Here is a 6,008-nt window from a genome sequence, read left to right as displayed (position 1 = left end):
TGTATTGCATGTTTTTAAGGGCACCCATGTTGTGCAATACCTGAGGATGTCAGAAGAGGGCATTGGATTCCCCTGGAACAGGAGTTACAGAGAGTTGTTAACTGACATGCAGGTGCTGGGAATCAAACCTGGGTCCTTTTGAAGAGCAGCTGTTGCAGCCAGAGTCCCTTTGACCTCCTCCCCGCGGGGGCCAGGGGATAAGTAGGCGAGAAGTCAATGACACAGACTCCTCTGGGACACTCACTAGGCAATGTGCAAGCAAGCTCGATTATTGTGAACACAGGTGTCTCCTTTATACCCCCTTCCCTCCTCCCATTGGTCCCTTATGTCCCGTTGGCATCCTTCTATTGGAGCTGTGGATGTATTGTTGGTTTCTAGCTGCCGGGGCAGATTTCCAGTTAGTGTCTTCCTGCTCAACAACAGGAAGCAGGGTGCACCTGCTCTGTTGGTCTCATGCCTAGCCTCCTACAATCCACCCTTGTTGTTTTAAATTGTTCGCAGTCTCAGGGGAGGCAGTGTCCTCTCAGGTCTTAGGACATTTTTATGAAGCTGTGTCTGTCTTAGGTTGTTCTCCCTACACATGAGCCTTACCCGTCATCAGAGTGTGCATCTAGCCTCATGCCCATCCTGTCTTAGGTTGACTTATTGTGGGAGAATCTTACCTGTCATTGACCACTAGCTTTGACCTAGATGTCCTTCAGAGAGCATGAGATCTGCCAGGGTGGTGGGCTAGCTCTTAGGAGGTGGCATTTAGCCCAAAGCTTTGTTTATTTTGGTGAACCATGCTTGGATTACTTCAGTAGGTGGGCCCCTATCAGGATTTCATAGAGCCATGAGGATCTGCAAGGTGGTTTTGTTGGTGGCCTTTTGTCTACGGATGTGCTGAAAAAGACATTGAACAAGAGGATTAATGCAATAGCTATGCAAACCAAGAGGGCCCAAGTGACCAACCAGGATGGGTCAAAATTTTTCTTTAGATTTTCCCAGATCTCTTCAAGGAATGTGGTATTTAATTCTATAACTGGAGCTCTTATATAATTAAGGGCAATAATTTGTCCTCACAATTGGACGGTGTAATTGAGAAATTTATTGGACCATGAGCCTGTAATGTAATACATTTAGTCTTAGGATGACCTTTAGGACAGTCCCAGTGTAAGTGGCTGGGGCTACCGCAACCCCAGCAAACCTGGTTGGGGGTAGGGGGTACCTGATTAGGAGGGCAGCAGTCAGCGAGCAGGGCAGAAAGGGAAGCAGTTAGTGCCTGAATGGGTCCCTGTGTGTAATCTAAATCTCTGGTGGCTGAGATCCACTTATTAATGCCTTCCATGCGTACCAGGGCAATGGCAGTGCAAGTCAGTGGATTAAGGCCTTCCCAAACCAACTGCTTTAAAAGCATGTCCTGATGGGGTCCGTAGGGGACATGGCGCTGGACCACAGTGGTGGCCTGGGACAAGAAGTCCATAAAGGATTCACCCTGGACTTGAATGAGATTATGGAAATAGGACGAGGGATCCTTCAGCAAGCAGGACTTAAGGGCCTGAAAGGCCAACTGATGGACTTGTGTAAAATAATGGATGTCTCCAATATGAGCCTGGCTGACAGGGGTGGTAAAGGCTCCATGGCCCAGGAGCATATCAAGTGAGACTGGCACGTGTCTCCAATCTGAGCCTGGCTGACAGGGGTGGTAAAGGCTCCATGGCCCAGGAGCATATCAAGTGAGACTGGCACGTTATTGAGGGCATTGGTCCCAGCTTGGTCCTCAGCTAGATCTTGATAAGAAGCCCTCCATGTCAGGAAGGTTGGGGATTGAGAACTGCTTTAAGAAGGTGGTACCAGTCATAATGTGTCTGTAAGGTCTGACTCCATTGGTTAAGAATCTGTTCAAAATAAAGTGAGTCAGGGCCACTGTCATTGCAGGCTTTATGGATCAGGGATAGATCAGACAGCGGTGTAGGAATCCAGAGCCGTTGAACCCCATCAGGGCCCAAGTTAACCACAAAGACATGTGGAGGGCTAGGATGGTCAGGGGAGTAGTCAGGAGGCTTAGCAGCACAGGTGGGGGAAGGAGGAGGCCTGACAGGGGCCATGGGGGTTTGTAACACTCCCCAGGGATAAAGCAGCAGGCGGGGGGTCAAAGGCACTCGGTGGAGAGAGGAACCATCCATCCAACGAGGCGGTTTGGTGGGGTAGGGCAGAGATTCATCCTCACATCCGAATCAACATCTTCCGGCACAGTGGGTGGTGACTGAATAGAAAGGGTGACCATTTTCTGGTCTTGGCAGTGGTCATTAAAAGATTTAAGCGTCTCCTCAGTAGAGCCTGCTTTAATGGAACTGAGGATGCCTGACAAAATAGGGACAAAAGGGGCGGGTGGTGTTTTGCCTTCTTGAACCTCCCACTTCCTTGCTAGGAAGAGGACCTGCATCCACATGTCAGGATCCCACATGTTTTCAGGGGAGATCCATGGAGCAAGGACTGAAGCCTTGGTCCAAAAGTCCTCTAGGTAACTGCATTTAATCCTAATCCCACGGGATGTAAGCAGGGATTTGAGGGCTGAAATTTGGGGCTCTTTGCAGTGGGATGGGAAGTTGCCAATGTTGTGGGAAGGGGGTGGGAAAGGGGGGCACAGACAGACAAAACACACTTGAAAGTAAGAGAAAGGAAGCCACGCCCCAAAAGGAAACGTTCCAACCAGCCTTACTGAGAAGGCAGAAGGGGATTTCACAGTTTCGAGCAACGGGGAGCCTGCCTGCAAATTTAGGAGACTGGCCACTGCCCTAGGGGTGTTTAACTGGTGGTTGTGTCACCGGTTTTGAGAGAAAAGAGGCAAATATCGAAACCAAAAGCAAAAGTAAGGGAGGAAGAAGAGCAAAAGGTGGTGTTTAGGAACCGGGTATCAGTGTGCTTGGTCGGGGACTTCTGAGGTTTGTTAGGCCACGGCCGTATGCCCACATGGTATCTCCAGTTGTGGGACACCCTGTCAGGAGGGTGTTCATGGTTCTGTCTCCTGAATGGTCAGTCCTTATGTGGAGACAGCAGGCAAAATAATTTTCAGGGTATGTGCCCTTTGGACAGACAAACATGGACAAATGAGAAGAGGAGACAGGCCTCGGTCACTCATCAGACCGAAAGCAAAGAACAAATAACAGAAAGTGGCCTACTTGAGAAAACAGCTGAAGGGGACACTGAGAAGTGTGTCGATCGAGAGGAGCAGGAAAGGTCAGGGGCAGGTGCAGTTGGCACAACAGATTGTAAAAATGATGATCCAGAAGAGAAGAACGAAAAGGGTGTAGATCACCACGATCAACATGGGGTCCATCTACCACGTTGGGCGCCAGATGTTGCAGCCAAGGTCCCTTTGACCTCCTCCCCGCAGGGGCAGGGGATAAGTAGACACGAACTCAATGACACAGACTCCAGGACATTCACTAGGCAATGTGCAAGTGAGCTCATTTATTGTGAGCACAGGTGTCTCCTTTATACCCCCTTCCTTCCTCCCATTGGTCCCTTATGTCCCATTGGCATCCTTCTATTGGAGCTGTGGATGTATTGTTGGTTTCTAGCTGCCGGGGAAGATTTCCGGTCAGCGTCTTCCTGCTCATCAACAGGAAGCAGGGTGTGCCTGTGCTGTTGGTCTCATGCCTAGCCTCCTACAACAGGATACAAACAAGTTACTTTGTGTGACAACATTGATGAATGTTGGAGTTGAGTAGAAGCCTCTAGACTTAAGGATTAAAACTCAAACTTCTCATATGAAGTTTGTAAAGGAGCAAAGGTAGCCACGTTATTAGGTGGTAAATCATTACCTCTGAAAGGGAGGTGTTGACTGGGAGAGGAAGTAGGGGCTCTGATGTGCTGATAATTTTCTCTTTTTAAAATTTGTATTTGTTTTTATTTTATGTGTTTTTCTTGCATGTATGTATGTGTTCCCATATCATGCAATGCCCCAGAGGCCAGAAAAGAGCATCAGATACCCTGGAGCTGGAGTTACAGATGCTTGTAAGCTACCTGATGTGGGTACTAAGATGGTCTTCTGCAAGTGCAGCAAGCACTCTTAACCCTGAGCCATCTCTCTAGCCCCTATTTCCCTTTCTTGATATGAGTGATGGTAAGTGGGTACTTTATGATCACTCTGAAAACCATACATTAAATGATTTGTGCACTGTATTAGTCAGGGTTCTCTAAAGAAACAAAACTGGTAGAAAGAATATATATATATATGGATTTATGAGATTAGCTCACAGGATAGAGTCTGAGTAGTCCAACAATGGCTGCACCACACTGGAGAGGCCAAGAATCCAGAAGTTGCTCTGTCCACAAGGTTGGGTGTCTCAGTAGTCTCAATCTGGCCCTGAAGCCCTAACAAGTTCCAAGAGATCTGTTAGTCTTCGGTCTATAATGGAATCCAAATAAATTGGTCATAACAGCAAGATGAACTTACCAGTGAATCTAGGCAAGGGGCAAAAAGGCAAGAGATCCCTTTCTGCCACAGCCTTTTTTATATGGGCTACCATCAGAAGGTAATGCCCACATTTAGGGTCTTCCAGCCTCACGTAATCCATTTAAGAAGATCTCTCTCATTTCAGGTAATCTCAGATCCAGTCAAGTTGAAACCCAGAATTAGCCATCACATGCACTTTATATGTTGTTGGGTTTTTTTTTTTTTCCTCTTTGAGACAGGGTATCCCTATAGCAGCAGTTGGCCTGGAACTCATATATAGACTAGGCTGGCCTTGAACTTTCAGAAATCTGCCTTACTCTGCCTCCCAAGTGTTGGGATTAAAGTCAAGTACCACCATGCCTGGCATGAAAGTTTAATGATGTAAAATAACACCAAAGCAAATAGTTTGTTACAAAAAAAAATGAGGCAGAAGGACCATGTTTCATTACACAAGAAACAACTCCCAAAGAATATTCAAACTATTCTTTCTTGGACTATGTCTATTCTGCTTCTTCGTTGTTTTTTTATTTCAGTCATTATATTATTTATTTCCAGAATTTCTAGATGTCTTTTTCCAAGTTTGTGTCTCAGGAGTTGTGTTGCTTCTCTGAATATTTTAAACATACATTGTGATAACTAATCTTGGTTGTCAACTTGATACTTTTGGGAAAGAGGAACCTCAATTGAGGGATTTCCTCCATCAGATTGGTCTTGGTCATGTCTGTGGGGCATTTTCTTGAGTGATAATTGGTGTAGGAGGGTCCAGCCCACTGTGGCCAGAGCCACCTCTGGGAACATATTCCTGGACTGTATAAGAAAAGTAGCTGAGCAAGCCAGGGAAAGCAAGCCAGTAAGCAGCGTTCCTCCGTGGTCTCTGCTTCAGTTCCTGCCTCCAGGTTCCTACCTTGGCGTCTCTCACTGTAACCTGTAAGTCAAATAAATCCTTTCCTCCACAAGTTATTTTTGGTCAATGTCCTATCAAAGCAACAGAAAGCAAGTTAGAGCACACACAGATTCATTTTCCCAAGAGCCTTCCCCTCCATTTCACCGAGGGACAACTCTGTTTTCTTGCTTGTTCTATTATGCCCTTTTCTTTATGTGTTCAGTAATTTTTGTTTACAAGCTCATTTTCACTGAGGTTCACCTTCGCTAGAAAGCCCTGAGTCCTGTGTGGTTAGGAACTCTGTGACTGCATTTAGTATTTGCTTCTTCCAAAACAATAACAAGATTCCTAAGTTTTTCAAGTTTGTCATCAGGCTTGGGCTTGTTTTCATGATGCTGAATTTTCTACCCATATCCTGGGGGCTTAGCACTCACCATATGAATAAATAGCCCTCCAGCATAAGGTTATGCTCTTTGTCAAGTTGTTAGCATCTTTGTGAGGAGTATGGATGAAATGGTGTAACTTTTTAAAGCTAACACCTAGGAGGTAGTAAAAATATATGTGTTCTTGAAAGATGCTTAAGACATGAAAACTCCACAAAGTCAATCACCAGTGACAAGGAAAATGAGAGCCCCAGCATCTACGGGCATCTTTGTATACCCTCACCAGCTGAGGTCTCTTTGC

Source organism: Nannospalax galili, unplaced genomic scaffold, assembly GCF_000622305.1.
Source record: "Nannospalax galili isolate Female #2095 unplaced genomic scaffold, S.galili_v1.0 scaffold1905, whole genome shotgun sequence".
Taxonomy (NCBI): domain Eukaryota; kingdom Metazoa; phylum Chordata; class Mammalia; order Rodentia; family Spalacidae; genus Nannospalax; species Nannospalax galili.
Note: the sequence above shows the minus strand (reverse complement) of the source record.